At 41.2% G+C, this 18,939-nt stretch overlaps 1 protein-coding gene across 2 annotated transcripts in view; it reads right to left on the reverse strand.

The window, feature by feature from the left end:
* LOC140465041 (probable 2-ketogluconate reductase) overlaps positions 1–18,939 on the reverse strand; it is an 89,858-nt gene that overhangs the window by 40,801 nt on the left and 30,118 nt on the right. The window contains exon 1 of one of the 2 annotated variants that reach the window (XM_072560862.1): positions 12,716–12,802. The exons of the other annotated variant lie outside the window; for it this stretch is intronic. The gene's annotated coding sequence lies outside the window, so the exon portion shown is untranslated. Of the gene's footprint in view, positions 1–12,715; positions 12,803–18,939 lie in introns of those variants that run through there. 2 annotated transcript variants of the gene reach the window in all.

An 18,939-nucleotide genomic window follows, 5' to 3' on the forward strand; every position in this document is an offset into this window, starting at 1 on the left:
CTTTCCACTGTACTCCTGTACTTAAGTACTGTACATGTAACAATTTTATTAGCTGCCATGTCTCAATTTTAATTGTTGAGTAAGTAAGTAAAGTGACTTGGTGAGGAAACTTGGCTGAATACTGCATTTGCACGGTAATGCACCAGATTAGTCATCTGCTTCATAAATCTGTTTTTAATCTTGCACATTTTGAGTCAAATGGAGTTCACGTAGGATCAATCTGCCAGATCCTCGCTCAGTAATGCAAGAAAGAAAAATTAAATATTTTCAAGCATTACTTCATTCTTACATATCCTCATTTTCGTACAGAAAAACCTATTCATTTCCATTCATTTATCTCCTATCAGTATTTTTTTCCCTTAAAAACCTGCAAATCCAAAATCTAGTATGATCTCAGTCTCAAGGATTTCCTGAATTGGAACACTGTACTTAAACCAATTTCTTCAAAAATTTGACTAAATGTGATTTGAGTTGATTGTAAATGCACCATTGACATAATCTATGATTACATTATCAGCAGTTGTTAGAATGTACCAGAATTTGAGGACTTATATTCTTTTTTAAAAAAGTTTTTATATAAATATTTTATTGAATAAAAGATTTTAGGTTTTCCACAAAATTAAAAAACCAATACAAAATAGTATGACAACTTTATAATATAATAGCAATAATAGAAAACAAACTACTACTCTACTCCACAGACTACAGAAACACAAAAAACCCTATAAAAACTACAGTTCAACAAATAACCAAAGAGAAAGAAGAAAAAAATAAATAGACAAAATAAAATTAAATCAGGTTATAACAAGGTAACTTAAATGATATTCAATTAAATTACTGCACTCAGCACAATCTCATCGTAGCTCCCCACCACTGGGAGCAATAGTGAGTAGACATGTATTTGTCCGGGATTCTTCCTCCCAGGGGCCCCCAAACCGACAGACACAATCCTCACGGCTATACAAAGGCCCTGAGTAATATAGCCGATGTATCTACATCATTATAATTCAAAAAGGGCAGCCATGTTCTGTGAAACAATTCTGTTTTCTGATGCACCATACTTGTAAGGAAGTCCAGAGGTATGTGTTCCATGACTATCCTACGCCAACTCAAGAGTCCTGCAACCCAAAAGGAGGGATACCGGATCCAAGCTAACCTCAGTTCCCAAAACCTTTACCAAAGCACTCACTATGTTATCCTAACACCTGCGGATTTTGTGGCATGACCACAAGCAGTGAGTAAGAGTACCAACCTCCATTTTGCACTTGGGGCATATTGAGAACACTCCTGTCTTGAACTTTGCAAGCTGTTCTGGTGCCAGGTGAGCATGGAGTACCTTCAGTTGAATAGCCTGGGTCCTATTACAAATTGAGATCTTCCTAACATTTTCTCAGATATCCTCCCACATCTCTGAGGAGATTTCCACCCCTAATTCTTGAGTCCAGATTTTATATAGCAGTTCACTGTCCTTCGAAACATTACTATCTAACAAGTGATAGAGAGTGCTAACCGAGAGGGCACCCGTAGGCCGGAGCACTCTCCTCTCCATGTCTGATTTGTAAAGATTAACCATCAATGTAGTCTTTTTTTGTACAAAGTCTCTAAACTGGAATTAACGAAAGAGATCCTTCCTCAGTAGCTCGACTCAGCTGTTCAAAAGACATCATGACCTCCCCATCAAATAGATCTCCCAAATAGATTCCTCTGGATTCTTAGAGCTTAAAGCCAGAGTCCATCAAACCCAGCTGGAATCCTGATATTCCCACTATTGTAAATTGCCCTTTCCATGCTTTAACTGTGTTTAGGACAATCAGGTTTTTGCAGTAACAGTTCCCACCTTGTCCATAAACAACACATTAACGAGGGGCATTTTGTCTGGAAGGATTCAACATCAAGCCAAACTGATCGCGGATCGCGCCAGGCCCATTCACCCACATAGGATAACAAGGAACTCAATTGGTACTTCCTAAAGTCCGGAAAATCTAGATCCCCTCTTTCTTGTGGAAGCTACAATTTATTCAACTTAATAAGAGGCCGCCTATGATGCCAAATAAAAGATCCAAGCCAGCTGTAAAGGCTGTGCAGTGCTTGCCTTGGCAGCAAAGGGAGTATTCTCGTGGGACTGTAATAAGCGAGGAAGAACATTCATTGTAACCAGAGCTATCCTGCCCAACCAAGATATCAGAAGACCTTCCCAACTCTGAAGGTCCTGCCTTATTTTCTCTAGCAGCTGCTCATAAGTGGCTTTATATAATTGATCAAAAACTGGGGTAATAAAAATGCCTTCATACCGAAAACCTCCCTGTGACTACCGGGAGGGGTAACGGGTTCCATCCTCAAAGCTGGATATAATAGTAAGACCCCTCACAGGCATGGCATCTAATTTCATGAAATTAATTTTATATCCTGAACACAAACCAAATAGATTAATCACTTGTATTAAGCGGGGCACAGATGCCATTGGATTGGTTAAAAAGAGAAGGATGTCATCTGCGTAGAGGGTAATTTTATACCTGCCTGACCCTACCTCCAGGACAGTTATATTGGGACGGGGAGGGGAAAAGAGAGAAGGGACGAAAAAAAAGGAACAGAGATAATTATGACCCCAACATATTAAAAGGAAAATCAAGATCACCCCCTGACAACCAAGTAAACCAGGCAAATTAGAGGAGAAAGAGGGCAGAATAGAATAATTGTCCATATAATTCAGGCCAATCAATCTATTTTAGAGCAGTCGAGACATCCTTTGTCTTTTCCGGTGAATCAATGTTGAACATGGACCCTCTGTGGCTGAAACGCAGTATTGCCGGATATCTAATAGAGTACTGGATATTCAGGTCCCTCGGCATTTACCTCATCAAAGGCGAATCACAACCAGGAAAAGTCCTAAAAAAGCACGATTCATGATCCTTTATAGACCATAGCCTGGGGATCCTTCCCCAGTGCTCTCGAGGCTTCTAGCATAATCTGATAGTCTCTATAATGCAGCAGTTGCAGTAGGGCCAGGTGGGGGCACTGGTCCGAGCCAGGCCTGTGCACTGCGACCCAGTGGGCCTGCTCGACCCACAGCCGGCCTACCTTGACCTCTAGCCTTAGAAACTGTGGGAGCCATTGCTCCAGAAAGCTGACAAGCTGGCCTTCTTCCTCCCGTTCGGGAAGACCCAGCAACTGGATGTTCTTCAAAAAACCTCGATTTTCAAGGCCATTGACCTGCTCCTCCAAGGCTCTCAATGTTCCAGGGCCTAAACCTAGCTCTCTTGAGGATTTGGCTGCAGTCTCGGAAGCTGCGTCCTGTTGCTCTGCATCCCCCTCCCTGACGCTGGATCTCCAGGTCATACCTTTGCAGCACGACCAAGATCAATTCAAGCCTGGTCCAGGTCTCTTCCATTGACAAGTCGACCTTCTCTTGGAGGTTTGTGAGATCAGGCTCTGCTCTTAGGTGAGTCCTCTGGGGCAGCCGCGGAGACCGACGCCATGGCCACAGGTGCATCCATTGCTGTGGGGGGGAAGGGGGTCCCTGCCTGATGCAAGCCCCATGCTCCTTTCCCCTTAATCATCTTTTAAACTGTACCAAACTGTTCAGAACTGGTGCTAAGTAGTTCCAACAGTCATGAAATAGCTATTTTCAACAAATTGGACAGTGAAGGGAAGGTGAGTGCCCCAGTCTGGGGTCTGGTGCAGAGCTCAGCAAAGCAGACCTACTGTGTCGCCACCATCTTGAATCCCCTGTTAAAAGCTTTTTATGGCTTCAAGTACACTCTTGGAAAATAAATTAATCTTTTGTCCTGGAATTATTTGATGTGCCATCACTGTAAATATCATTGAAATATTCAACTTGCTATTCTAAATATTCTTGAAAACTTAATTAAACACTGTTTAAAAACATCATTTTTGCATCATATTTTGAAATTCTATAATTTAGATGTTGGGGAGGTGGTGTCTATGATATTTAATTCCACCAACCAAAACCATTTGCGTACCAATGAGCTACAGGATAGGTGTGGAGGAGTTGTTAAAATGTAAAACTTCAGTCATATGTTGTTCACTTTGAATTATTCACATTTTTACAGCTGAAACTTGAAAAGATTAGTAAGGTTCATTGTGTCCAGTTTGAAAATTTACAGTGAAGTGCTAAGTCCAGTATTTTAGTAGACCGGGAATGAATCCTGACAAGAGAAACAGCAAATGCATACACAATGCATACACAAAATGAACAGTTGAGCCATGGTACCAGAATGAATTGGTTAACCATTAAAGGTGGTTGCAAGTCAAACAACATCAACAATTTGTATTTAATAGAAGAGGACATCTCAGTGCTCACAGGAACCTTAATCAAAATTCGGCATGAAACTTAGCATTCAGTAGTCTTTCCACTTCAACTGACTTCCATTTTCTAGTTCTGTGTAATCTCTCTTTTGGATCATTATACCACTGATTTATCCTTGATTATTTTGTACAGTGTTTTACTTTAAGTTCAATTAAAAAAAAACAGTGTACAACAATTTTGGTTCATTTTGTCTAAACAAATATAGGTCCATTACAGGCAGAATTGAAACATTTATCATAGGGATTAGAGAAGTGGCAGAGAAGCTAGAAGATGACTTTGTTTTTCACTGAGGAAGATATCAGAAATCTCTAGAACCAGAAATCCAAGTGGTTAGGGAGAATGAGAAGTTAAAGAAAATTTACTTGTGCAAGAAGACTGTGCTGGGGAAATAAACAGGGTTGATAAATCCCCAGGAGCTGAGTTTTCATTTCAATCATTCTGAAAGAAATGAGTATATAAATAATAAATGCACTTGTACTTGTTTTCAAACATTCTATCAATTCTCAATGATTCCTATGGATTAGAAGCAGCAAATTTCATCCCACTATTTAAGAAGGGAGTGAGAGAGAGAGAAACATAAACTATGTGACTGTTAATTTTGCATTAGAGTTGGGAGAATGCTAGAGTCCATTTTAAAGAATGGACAAATCTGGTTAATTAGTGATCTGACTGGTCAGCATGGATTTGCAAATGTGAAATTGTGTTTAAGATTATTGGAGTTTTTTGAAGACACAACTAACAAAATTGAAGTAAAGCTTACAGTGGTAGCATATTTAAATTTTTGTAAAGTTCTGGAAGTCTTCTGAACTAACAGGAATTGAGTTAGAAAAACTAAATCACTAGGGGTAGGAGGAGGTAATACAATGGCATGCATTGATGCTTAGCTAACAGTAGGAATAAATGCTATGACTTGTGCAGTACAGCAAAGATCAATAGTTGGGTCCAAGCTGCTCACTATATATCAGTGACTTTGATGTGGAAACCAAGTGTAAGACTTTAAAATTGTGGATGATATAAAGCTAAGCAGTGATGTGCAAAGAAGATATAAAGTGGCTTCAGGAGGATTTGGACAAGGTTAGTGAATAAGCAAGGACATGTTAGATGGAACTTAATATGGATTATAAAGATTAAGTTGTCCACTTTTGTAAGAAAAACAGGTGTGTAGAGTATTTATTTTAAATGGTTAGCAATTGGGAAGTGTAGATGTACAACGATCTAGGTGTCCTTGCTAATATGTCACTAAAGCCTAACATGTAGGTTCAGCAAGCTATTAGGAAGGCAAATGGGATATTAGGCTTTTATTGCAAGAGAATTTGAGGAGAGGAATAGTGAAGTCTTGCTTCAATTGTACACAAATGTTTGGTTACATCATACCTGGAGTACTGTGTGTATTTTTAGTCTCCTTAAGTCTGGAAAGATATTGTCATAATGGCAGTACACCAAGGTCCCCAGGATGGCAGGAGTACCCAATGAAGAGACATTGGGCAAACTGGGCTGTATTCTCTCGAGTTTGAAAGACAGAGAGATGATTTCATGAAAAATTGGGAAATACTTAAAGGAATAGACAGGTTAGAAACAGGTTTGGATGCCTAGAACCAGGGGACACAATCTTAAAATTAAGGGGAATGCCACTGAGAAGAGAATTTTTATTTTTACTGAGAGGGTTGTTAATTTTTAGAATTCTAACTGCTGAGTTGATGAGCTTTTTGATAAAAGGAGGAATAGTTGCAATTCTACAACCCTCTAGCCCAAAGTCCCAATCCAGAGAAGATTGAAAGATAATTGCCAATGCCTCTAATTTCCACACTCACTCTTCTTCAGTATCCCCTTGTCTTATTAGACTTAAGTACAGGCAACTTGTCTAATACTGCCTCCTTATCAATTTTAACTCTTGCTTGTGACTGAGTTCCCTCCACTATTACCAAGGCCTGTTAAACATCAGCCTCATAGATAAAGACAGATGCACAATATTAATTTCAATGCCTTTAACCATACCTCTGCATCTAAGTATAAATCCTCTCTCTTGGTGCTTAATTAGCCCTACTTTTTTTTAAATCACTTGTTTTACTGTAGGTGTGTTATAAAAGACATTGGGATTCCTCTTTATATTAACTGCCAGTCATTTTTTATAATCCCTCCTTGTTTCTCATTTGCTGTCTTGCCTCCCTTCTACACCCTCCATATTTAGCTTGGTTCTCAACTGCATTTACTAACATTTACTTACCATTAGGCACTTAGTTTCTTTGACTGACTTTCTCTCTTATTTATTAAACATGGAAAACTGGAATTTTGTTCAATGTTCCCCTTTGCGAGTGTATGTGACCAAGCCATTACCTCTTTGAAAGTCACTCATTATTGAACCACTATTTTTCTTCCAATTTAGTTTCAGTCTATCCAACAAAACTCCATTCTCATCCAAACTCTTCACTGACCTATATAATCTTTTTCTCTATCCTAAACTATTATGCTACAATAATCACCCATTCCTAAATACTCCCCAATTGTCACTTGATCCACTTGTCCAACCTCATTCCCAAGAACCAAGTCAAGCAATAACCTCTTGTTAAGATTGAATACATACTCCTGTAGGACACTGTCCTGAATATAAACAAGGAATGCTTGTCCTTCACTGTTCCTCTAATCTACCACTATGGCGTTGACATCCAGGTAATTAAAGTGCCGAATATAACTATACTGGTTAGACCTCACTATACTTTGCTTGCACGTTTTGTTTCTCCACATCCTTCCTACTATCTATTGGTCTATATATTATCCTGAGCAATATAACTGCACCATTTTTATTCCTTAACTCTAGTCAAAGCAATTCTGTCCTTGAACCCTCTAAAACATCCTTTTATCAAACTCATATACCACAATCGCTACCCTTTCTCCTTTTCTGTCTTTTATAGCATTTCTGAACACCTTGTGACTAGAAATATTTAAAACTCAGATCTACCCTCTGTTCGACCAGGTCTGTGTTACCACCACCACATCATAATCACAGAAAGCAATACATACCTGTAACTCATCAATCTTATGAATGAGACTCTATGCATTCGCATACATTGAAGTGTATCCCTAATTTTTAGACTTAATTACTTTCTCCACTACTGACTCCACTTATTAATTTACCAATCTCACATAATATTAGGGAGTTTTGAAAACCCAAAGAAACCCAAATATATAAATAGAAAGCAGGAACTATCAGCAGTGTTTCACCCTGAGGCCCACTGAAGATGTTACCTAGTAGGTGACGAAACATCTGGAAATGAACCTTCTAACTCAGCAAGTAAACCTACATCCACATTTCATAATGTTATCTGCCTTTCCCAGCATGCCTGCACCTTTTTTTAATATCATGTTTTAATATTCTCTGCTGGCTCGCAAGCCACAGCAGAGTGAACTTAAATCTTCTTCAACAATACCAGCAGAGTATTCACTCTGCCCGTGTGTCGTTCGCTGTGTCTGCCTGTCCAGCTTCTACATGTGCCACCTTCCCCCAGAGCTAGACCCTGTGTTCCAGGAATCTAAAGCTCTCCATCTTGCACTTTTCCAGCCATTTATTTATCTGCCATATCTTCCTAATTCTGAACTCATTTATAAGTGGTACTGGGAGTAATCTGGAGAGTACTACTTCACAGGTTCTGCTTGCTAATTTCCTAAATTAAATTGCAGGATCACCTTATCCTTCCCACCTAGTCATTTAGTATCAATGTATGTTAGTACTATGAACTCTGGCTGTTCTGAGGGAGGGTGAACAATGTCCTGCAGCTTTTCTGTGACATAGAGTCATAGAGATGTATAGCATGGAAATAGACCCTTCGGTCCAACACATCCATGCTGACCAGATATCCCAACCCAATCTAGTCCCACCTGCCAGCGCCCGGCTCATATCCCTCTAAACCCTTCCTATTCATATACCCATCCAAATGCCTCTTAAATGTTTCAATTGTACCAGCCTCCACCACATCCTCTAGCAGCTCATTCCATACACGTACCACCCTCTGCGTGAAAGGTCGCCCCTTAGGTCTTTTTTATATCTTTCCCCTCTCACCCTAAACCTTTGCCCTCTATTCTGGACTCCCCGTCCCCAGGGAAAAGACTTTTGTCTATTTATCCTATCCATGCCCCTCATAATTTTGTAAACCTCTAAGGTCACCCCTCAGCCTCCGACACTCCAGGGAAAACAACCCAGCCTGTTCAGCCTCTCCCTGTAGCTCAGATCCTCCAACCCTGGCAACATCCTTGTAAATCTTTTCTGAACCCTTTCAAATTTCACAACATCTTTCCGATAGGAAGGAGACCAGAATTGCACACAATATTCCAACAGTGGCCTAACCAATGTCCTGTACAGCCGCAACATGACCTCCCAACTCCTGTATTCAATACTCTGACCAATAAAGGAAAGCATACCAAACGCCTTCTTCACTATCCTATCTACCTGCGATTCCACTTTCAAGGAGCTATGAACCTGCACTCCAAGGTCTCTTTGTTCAGCAACACTCCCTAGGACCTTACCATTAAGTGTATAAATCCTGCTAAGATTTGCCTTCCCAAAATGCAGCATCTCGAATTTATCTGAATTAAACTCCATCTGCCACTTCTCAGCCCATTGGCCCATCTGGTCCAGATCCTGTTGTAATCTGAGGTAACCCTCTTCAGTGTCCACGACACCTCCAATTTTGGTGTCATCTGCAAACTTACTAACTGTACCTCTTATGCTCGCATCCAAATCATTTATGTAAATGACAAAAAGTAGAGGGCCCAGCACCGATCCTTGTGGCACTCCACTGGTCACAAGCCTCCAGTCTGAAAAACAACCCTCCACCACCACCCTCTGTCTTCTACCTTTGAGCCAGTTCTGTATCCTAATGGCTAGTTCTCCCTGTATTCCATGAGATCTAACCTTGCTAATCACTCTCCCATGGGGAACCTTGTTGAATGCCTTACTGAAGTCCGTATAGATCACATCTACTGCTCTGCCCTTGTCAATCTTCTTTGTTACTTCTTCAAAAAGCTCAATCAAGTTTATGAGACATGATTTCTCACGCACAAAGCCATGTTGACTATCCCGAATCAGTCCCTGCCTTTCCAAAGACATGTACATCCTGTCCCTCAGTATTCCCTCCAACAACTTGCCCACCACCGAGGTCAGGCTCATTGGTCTATAGTTCCCTTGCTTGTCTTCTTAAACAGTGGCACCACGTTTGCCATAACTGTTATCATCAGGAATGCATCAAACCATTCTAGAGTCACACTGATAGGCACAGAGACACCTGTCTATTTCAGGAACTAAAGAATCCTGTAACAGTACTACTGTTCTTCCTCCACTCCAGTACAGCTTGGCTTTTGCTGCATTCCTCCAAGGATCCATTGGCCACACCACAGTCAAGAATGGAAAACCAACTGGTGAGCAGGACCTCTGGACACTACCTGCTGGTTTCTCATGGACTGTCTAGTGGGTAGGTTCAAGTTTCTGTGCTGTATGATTCTATGATCAATTTATGTTTTATTTTTATTTTAGAACTAATATCACTTACATTAGTTCAACACAAGTTGGGGGACACGGAGATCAACAATTCCAGATTATAACCACTTTATTTCCAGACAAAAATAGAGGATGATGGTTCCACACTTCTATTTATGCCTCCAGACTTTTTAAAAAATATAATTTTCGTGTCCCATTGCTGCTTGTTTCTTCCTACCAATTCCAGAATAGAAGAGCAGAGATATACTGCTGATGCTGTATAAGGCTCAAGTCACACCACACCTGGAATATTCTGTGAGCAGTTTTGGGCCCCATATATTTAAAAATGTGCTGGTGATTGGAGAGAGTGCAAGAATGGTTTGCAAGAATGATCACAGAAATGCATGCTTATCATATGAGGAGCAGTTGAACATCTGGATCTGTACACAATGGAGCTTAGATGAAGAGGGTGAATCTTGTTGAAACTTATTTTGGAGAGGCCTGGATAGATGTAGAGAAGATACTCCCTGCAGTAGAAGAGACCTAGGACCATATTCTCAAGGTGAAGAGACAACCCTTTCAAACTAAATGAAGAGGAACTTCTTCTGCCTGAAGGTCATTAATCTGTAGAATTAATTGACATAGAGGGCCACAGAAACTAAGTCATTGAGTGTATTTAAGACAGAGAGATTCTTGATTTCTAAGGGGGTCAGGAGTTATGGGAGAAGGTAGGAGAATGAGCTCAAGAAATATATCCGCTGAGATTGACTCGATGGCTTAATTCTGCTCCCAGATCTTAGGGTCTTATTTCCAAAAATCAACAATAATTTGCTTTAGCAAGATGAAAAGCTAACAGATATTTAAAAATGCATCAAACTAACATCCTATAAACTTTATAGATAAAGAATAAGATAATCAGTGAAGTATTAAATGTCTAGTGACCCCAGTATTGAGCTGAGCTTTCCTGAGGGATGGAAAATTTATCTACACAAAGTTAATGTGTGATCCCTCCAGTCCTGAAGAGCAGTCATATCAGATTCAACTTCAATTGTTTGTTTATTTATTTCTCTCAACAGATACTGCCAGACTAGCTGAGTTTCTCTGTCATCTGTATTTGTTTTGGATTTCAAGCATTTGCAATACTTTGATTTTTACGTAATTTTGTGCAAGATATCCTCCTGTGTCTGCTCATATAATTTCTATCGATTTTGTTTTTGATTTAGAATGGTTAAAAATGGCAGACATTTATCCTGCATATTCTGAAACCAGAGCTAGTCACTGATAGTGGATACGTGAAGGCTAGTCACAGTTTTATAATCTGGCCATAACCGAAGAAATACGAGCAGAACTAAGCCATTCGGCCACTCAAGCTTGTTGCGCCTTTCAATATGACTGATTTGCCCTAGGCCTCAACTCTTGAAGGACTCTCCTTCTCAATCACTTCCCTTGCCTAAAGCACAGTGACCCTGCGTAAACTTCTCCTAGCATTTCTCTCATTACAGATTATGGTGACTTTACATTTTACTTCCAGAATTTAACCTTCAGGGACTTGTAGAGGCTATTTAACAGAATCATAGAATCTCTACAGTGCAGATAGCGGCCATTCGGTCCATCGAGTCTGCACTGATCTTACAAAGAGCATACCCCAAGCTATTCCCGCATTTACCAAGGCTAACCCACCTAGCATACACATCGCTTGATATTTTGGGGCATTTTTTAACATGACCAAGCCACCCAACCTACACACCTCTGGACATAATTTAAAGTCGAGACAATTTTTTCCCCTCTCCCTCCGCTGTTCTCAGACTCGACAAAAACTTCACCCGACCAATTTTGTGTGCGCAGCAATAGTTATTTATGTCAGTTTAACTTTTTCTGTTTACCGCTGGTATACGCAACTTGGAATTCGCCCTCAAGGGCCCCCTCACCTGAACTAAACTATAATCGGCAAACAAAGGCTAAAGGCGCGGTTTCAAAGGTATTGCTAGAATTCTACTCTTCAATCCTCGAGTTTGAAGATGAACCGTTCACTTTTTCTCCTGCTTTAGGCAGGAGCTTCAATTGTGTAAATATTTCAACTGTAATCTAACTTTCAAACATCGCGGACCAATCTGTCTCAAAACCTGCATATTCACATTGTCCCTCCGGCTAACACTGGCGCTTCTCCCTCCTTTTTCACGGAGCCAGGACATCACTGTCCCTTGGGAGGGATTTTTGGATTTGTTGAGTAATTAAGGGCAGAATTGTTCCGTTTTGCAGATATCTACATTTGGATGTACAGCGGGAATCGAGCCGTTTTTCTCTCAGTCCAGTCCAGCTCAGCCCAGAAACCCTGCGGTAGTTACACACAGACACCACACTCTCACTCTGAGTGCTGGGCTGTCCTGCCTGCGGGAACTGCTCGCTTCAGCGGGAACAGTGGTCCGGCCTGAAGACATCAGCCACACAGACACGGTGTGAGTATTAACACCGCTCCTGGATTGCATTGGGTGAGGGTATCGCCCCATTGGGAGAGTGCAGTGACCGCGCTAAGTTCCAGCCTGCGGCATCTGAACTCGCCGTGTCCGGGATCCAGCGGGAAACCTCGTGCTTCAGTCAATGGGAGGACTTCGGCAAACAGCCTGCACGTTGGTGGAATATGGAATCTGTCCTGAATCGTGGCTATATCAGGAACCATAATAATCCCAGAGTAGGCCCCATAACGGCCTATTTAGAGAAGCTTCCCCGTGCTGAGTCGTCTCCTTCCCGCAACTTTTTCTGCTAATCATACCGCACGTCCACTGGCATTATTTAGGCTTTTCTGAAATATTTAACTTCACCTCTTTCAACTCAAACAAGCCATCAGATAATTAAAACATCGTATCCAAGATTTGGTTATCATTCAGCATTCAGAAGCTGTTTTCTCTGGCCCAGTAACTTACCTCCTGATTTCTCCTAAGGTGGTGCTACAGTGGCAGCTGTGCATTGACAAGCCCACACGCCAATGCTCCTTCAGCACTTCTCAAATCTGCAATCGGTTGTGTTGAAAAAAAACAAACTGGCAGCCTTACCTCGTCTGTCCTGCATGTGGCACCAGATCCCCATAGCATTAGCATTGGCCATCAGTTTATTAAAAATGAACTACCTCGTGTTAAACAACAAACTGAACTATTTACCTTTAGGAGTCGTCCTTATGGGATATTACGCAACTGTCAGCAAACGTTCAGCACTATTCGCAACTCATTCAGATGCTGAATCATTCCAGCCCAAATGCATCAAGGCTTGGATAATATCTTACGCTGACAAGTGGCAAATAGCATACACACCCCAACTGCCTTGCAATGGCTGTCTCCAAGAGGGATAATTTAATCATCGCATCTTGACATTCAGTGGCATTACTATCACCAAGTTAGCCCTCATCAACATCCTGGGTGTTATCATTGGCCAGAAGCTGAATAAGAGCAAGTCGAAGTTTAGTGACTCCCTCACTCCCAAAGCCTGCAATTGTATAAGACACTTGTTAGACCTTAGTTTGAGTATTGTGTACAATCCTAGGTCCACGTAGCCATAGATTCGTACAGCACAGGTTTGTATGAAAGATGTGATGTGCTGGAATGGCTTACAAGATTGGTTCCAGAGTTGAAGAACTTCAGTTATGAACATACATTGATGAAGTTATATCTCCTCCTCTGAGAGAACGCAGCCCAGATATTTTCGAAACAAGTGGGTTGGACAGGCAGATAGGGAGAAACTATCCATACTTGTAAAAAGAATATCAAGAAGACATAGATCTAAAGTGATCTGCAAAAGAAGCAAGGATGAAGTGAGGAAAATCTTGCCAATTCAGGGAGGGTTGGATGTATGAATTGTACTTACCTGACTGCAGTTCAATTGAGTCATTCAGGAGGACATTGGGTGATTATCCAAATGATACCACAAGGATCGGTGCTGGGCCCTCTACTTTTTGTCATTTGCATAAATGATTTGGATGCGAGCATAAGAGGTACAGTTAGTAAGTTTGCAGATGACACCAAAATTGGAGGTGTAGTAGACAGCGAAGAGGGTTACCTCAGGTTACAACAGGATCTGGACCAGATGAGCCAATGGGCTGAGAAGTAGCAGATGGAGTTTAATTCATTCATATAAATGCGAGGGTGCTGCATTTTGGGAAATCAAATATTAGCAGGACTTATACACTTAATGGTAAGGTCCTAAGGGGCATTGCTGAACAAAGAGACCTTGGAGTGCAGGTTCATAGCTCTTTGAAAGTAGAGACGCAGGTAGACAGGATAGTGAGGAAGACACTTGGTATGCTTTCCTTGTTACTGGTCAGAGTATTGAGTATAGAGGTTGGGAGGTCATGTTGCGGCTGTACAGGACATTGGTTAGGCCAATGTTGGAATATTGCATGCAATTCTGGTCTCCTTCCTATCAGAAAGATGTTGTGAAACTTGAAAGGGTTCAGAAAGGAGTTACAAGGATGTTGCCAGGGTTGGAGGATCTGAGCTACAGGGTGAGGATGAACAGGCTGGGATTGTTTTCCCTGGAGTGTCGGAGGCTGAGGGGTGACCTTATAGAGGTTTACAAAATTATGAGGGGCATGGATAGGGTAAATAGACAAAGTCTTTTTCCTGGGGTCGGGGATTCCAGATCTAGAGGGCATAGGTTTAGGGTGAGAGGGGAAAGATATAAAAGAGACCTAAGGGACAACATTTTCACGCAGAGGGTGGTACGTGTATGGAATGAGCTGCCAGAGGATTTGGTGGAGGCTGGTACAATTGCAACATTTAAGAGGCATTTGGATGGGAATATGAATAGGAAGAGTTTAGAGGGCCAAGTGCTGGCAAATGGGACTAGATTGGGTTGGGATATCTGGTCGGCATGGACGGGTTGGACCGAAGGGACTATTTCCATGCTGTACGTCTCTATGACTCTAAATGCAAGGCTATGGGGAGAAACTAGGAAATTGGCACTAGGTAATTATACTTGTTTAATGACCCAGTGCAAGCACAATAGTCCAAATAACTTGGGATTTGAGGTTTGTCCTCATTTCCCTGAAAACTGGTTGAATGTCAGGGTTTGGGGCTTGGCTTTGCCATTACTCTCCCTTGTAAAATTGCTGTTTCTCACAGCTATAAAAGTTAATTGTTCTGTAAACTGTATTGTTTAATAAAATAGTCTAAATCACTTCCTTCTGTGGCATAACACTTCAGTGATTCTGCTCACCATCTACAAGGCAGAAGACAAGAGTATGATGGAATACTCCCCATTTTGCCTGGATGAGTGGAACTTCAACAATACTCAGGAAGCATGACAAAGCAGCCCCCTTGATTGGCACCACATCCAGAAGTATTCACTCCCTCAACCACTGATACTTCGTAGCAGTAATGCCCTGTCTATAGATGCACTGCTGAAATTCATCAAGGTTCCTTGGATAGCACCTTCCAAACTCAACCATCTAGAAGGACAAGGGCAGCAGATACATGGGAACCCGCTATCTATAAATTTCTCTCCAAGTCAGTCATCATCCTGACATGGAAATATTACTGTTCCTTCAGTGCCACAAATGTTGAAACTCCTTTCTTAATGGCATTCTGGCTCTGCCTACACCGGCTGGGCTATGGTAGTTAAAGAAGGTAGCTCACCATTTCGACAATTTGTCTTATGTGGTGTGCAGTTGCAAAATAGTTATTCACACATTTATGGAAACTGATCTTTTTGCACAATTAATAGTCATGTCTTGCAGCAAAACTTGCAAAGTGTAATAATTAGGTTGGGTCAGAGATTCAGAGAGAAAATACATGGATTTATTAAACGGCACTAATATTTTTAGTCAGTGTTCTTTTTGTAAATACATTTAGTCAGAGTATTTAGACCATGAAAAGGCAGCCTTTGGTCCATACAGGACAACAAGCATTTAAACGACTCTAATCCCACTTCCCAGCACTTGGCCCTTATGCTGTGAAGTTACAAATATTTATCTTTCATTTGATTTATTTCACGTGGGTACATATGGCAAAGTTTGTTTTGTGTGCAGCACAGGCAGATCATAACATACAAAGAGCATTGTATTCCTTGCACTATTCAATCACCCAAAGTTATGGCTACAAAAAAGGTTCACAAAGAAAGATCAACACAGTTTAGTATGCCTTCCTTTATTGGTCAGAGCACTGAGTATAGGAGTTGGGAGGTTAAGTTGCGGCTGTACAAGATGTTGCTTCGGGCACTTCGGAATACTGTGTGCAATTTTGATCTCCCTCCTAGGATGTTGTGAACCTTGAAAGGATTGAGGAAAGATTTACAAGGGTTTTGGCAGGGTTAGGGGATTTGAACTATAGGGAGAGGCTGAATAGGCTGGGGCTGTTTTCCCTGCAGTGTCAGAGGCTGAGGGATGATCTTTTAGAGGTTTATAAGATTATGAAGTGTATGAATAGGGAAATAGACAAGGTCTTTTACCTGGGGGAAATCCAGAATGAGCAGGCATAAGTTTAGGGTGAGAGGAGAAGAATTTAAAAGGGAGCTTAGGGGCAACTTTTTCACACAGAGGGTTGATTGTTTGATAGGATCCCTATTGTATGAAAACAGGCCCTTCAGTCAAACAAGTCCACATTGACCCTCCGAAGAGTAATCTATCCTGACCCATTCAGATACCCTATTAGTCAGGGGTAATTGTAGAGTAACGAACCTAACCTATACATCTCTGAACACTATGGGCAATTTAGCATGGCCAATTCACCTGACCTGCACATCTTTGGACTGCGAGAGGAAACCGTAACACACGGAGGAAACACACGCAGACACGGGGAAGAAGGTGCAAACTCCACTCAAGACAGCCACCAGAGGTTGGAAACGAACCCGGGTCCCTAGTGCTGTGAGGCAGTAGTGTTAACCACTGAGCCAGCGTGCTACCCCACCCCCCCTTAATTTTTATAATTTAAGAAAGGGCAGTATGGCCCTCCGTTTAAAAGTACCCAAGGCCGCATGACATCTCCCCACTTGATAGTCTGGGCTGAGTGTTTAAACGCTGCAGCCGGACTCACACCAGGGCAGTTTGCACCAAATCATGATTGGTGCATGTATGGAATAAGATGCCAGAGGAAATGGAGGAGGCTGGTACAATTCCAACATTTAAGAGACATCTAGATTGATATACGAATTGGAAAGGATCTGGGCCAAGTACTGGCAAATGGGACTAGAGATTAAGTGAGGATATCTGGTCGGTGCGGATGACTTAGACCAAAGGATCTGTTTCCATGCTGTACATCTCTATGATTCTATGACTGTAGATTTGAAATATGAGATGTCCATTCAGAAGTTAAAAAACAGCAGGGAAGAAGCTGTTCTTCAACCTGTTTTATATGTGTTTCACCTTTTGTATTTTCTGCCTGATGGAAGAGGTTGGAAGAGATTAGAACTATGGTGGGAGGGGTTTTTGATTTTGGCTGCATTTTCAAGGCAGTATATATGGAGTAAATGTATGGAAGGTTGGCTTGCATACTACTTAAATGCTGTGATGGTTCCGGTCTCTACCACCTTCTAGGCAGCAAATACCAGATACTCCTTTCCCTCTGGTGGAACATTTATCCTTAAATTTCAACCCCTCTAACCCTCCTTCCACTTGAAGTTATGCCCTGAGTGAATGACCCCTCCACAAATGAGAAATGTTTCTTTCTATCCACATTATCTATTGCCTCATGATTTTGTAGATATCAATCAGCCTTTCTGATCAGAGGAAATTAACTGCATCCCAGAGTCTCTTGACAAAGCCACAGTGGCTCTTATTTATTAATTCTTGTCCCTCCAGTGGGAGATTCTTTCTGTCCCTCAGTCTACCTAGTAGTAGTGATAGTGTGGGGCATGATAATAATCAGTTGAGAGAAACATAGCATTGGTAGTATAATTATCATGTGTGACTTCAACCTGCAAATAGGCTGATAAATCAATTGAATATTAAAGTTGTGGAGGACAAGTTTCAGAAACATTACAAATGGTTCTACAGCTGTGTGTTGGAAAGTCAACAAGAAGGTTTGCTTTTGTTTAATCGGCTATGTAATAAAAAAAGAGCTAATTAATAATCTTGCAGTCGAACAGCTTTTTACAAATGAATGGCCACTACGATAGATTTTTACATTATGTTTAAAAGTGAGGTGGTTCAATCTGAAGCAAAAAGTGCTAAATTTGAATACATGGGTGTCCTGGTCAACAGGTCACTTAGGGCTCACATGCAAGAATAGCAACTGTTAGGAAGGCAATTGAAATGTTAGGGTTTATTGCAAGAGGATTTTGAGTACACAAATTGTGAAGTTTTGCTTCAATTCAGTTTGGTTAGACCATACCTAGCCAATTTTGTGCAGTTTTGGCCTCCTCTCAGGAATATTTTCATTACGGAGGGAGTCAAGTAAGGTTCACCAAACTTGTTTTGCGATGGTGGGATTGTCCTTTGAAGAGAGATTGGACAAACTAGGTCTGTATTCTCTACAGTTTCAAAGAATTATACATGATCTTGTTGAAACTTTGAAAATGTAAAGGGAGTAGACAAGGTAGATGTAGGTAAGACGTTGCTTCTGGCTGGGAGTCGAGAACCAGGGCACAATTTAAAAATTAAGGGTATGATTCTTAGGTCCAAGATAACAAAAGACTTCTCTATTCTACTGTGATTGTTCAAAATTCTCTACCACAGAGAGCTGTGGAGGCTAAGTCTTTGTGTTTGTTTAAGGTAGAGATTGATAATTTTCAGATTAATAGTGGCAATTCAGGGCTATGGAGATGGAGTGAGCAAAAGCCACTGAAGTGTTTAACCAGCCATGATCATGCGGAATGCCAAGGCAGTCTCTCTGGGCTGAATGGCGTAGTCTGTCACTGGAATGTTTTCCAAAGGTTTCCCCGTTAGAGGCTCATTGGCCAATACTACCCTGGTTTATCCCTACCAGCCTTCTTGGATAATGGCATCTATTAGTGGTTTTCCAGTCCGCTGACCAGAAAGTATTTGAAAATTTAATGTCAGAGTCCATGAAATATCCTCTCTTGCATCCCCTAGCAGTCTGGAATACATCTCATCTGAACTTAGGGAACTCCCTAACTTTAAGCCTACTAAAGCCACTAATACCTGCTCCTCCCAATGTTGACTTGTTTGTTATCACAGTCTCCCTTCATGGTTACTATATCG

This window comes from Chiloscyllium punctatum, chromosome 41, assembly GCF_047496795.1.
Source record: "Chiloscyllium punctatum isolate Juve2018m chromosome 41, sChiPun1.3, whole genome shotgun sequence".
NCBI lineage: Eukaryota > Metazoa > Chordata > Chondrichthyes > Orectolobiformes > Hemiscylliidae > Chiloscyllium > Chiloscyllium punctatum.